Source organism: Osmerus eperlanus, chromosome 20 (assembly GCF_963692335.1).
Source record: "Osmerus eperlanus chromosome 20, fOsmEpe2.1, whole genome shotgun sequence".
Lineage (NCBI taxonomy): Eukaryota > Metazoa > Chordata > Actinopteri > Osmeriformes > Osmeridae > Osmerus > Osmerus eperlanus.
Genome location: NC_085037.1, coordinates 3,020,341 through 3,020,670, shown reverse-complemented (window position 1 = coordinate 3,020,670; position 330 = coordinate 3,020,341).

The following is a 330-nucleotide window of genomic DNA, read 5'->3' as shown; positions in this document are numbered from 1 at the left end:
TCTTCACTTTGGCATCTCTCTCTCTTGACTTACTTTCACTTTCCCTCAACAACCCTGTATCTCGTTCAAACATCTCTCTATTCCCCCCGATTCCTGTCCTGTCTCTCATTCCTTCGCTCTCTCTCCTCCCTCTCTCTTGGGGGTCTCTGCTGTACGAGTAGAACCACCCTGAGAAAAAGAGAGAGAGAGAGACTGAGAGAGAGAGAGGGAGAGAGAGAGACTGAGAGAGAGAGGGAGAGAGAGAGAAAGAGATGGAGAAAGAGTCCTCAGACAGCAGATTAATCTTCTCTCCAGACGTTTATTCTCTTGTTCCCTCGCTCCCTCCCTCCC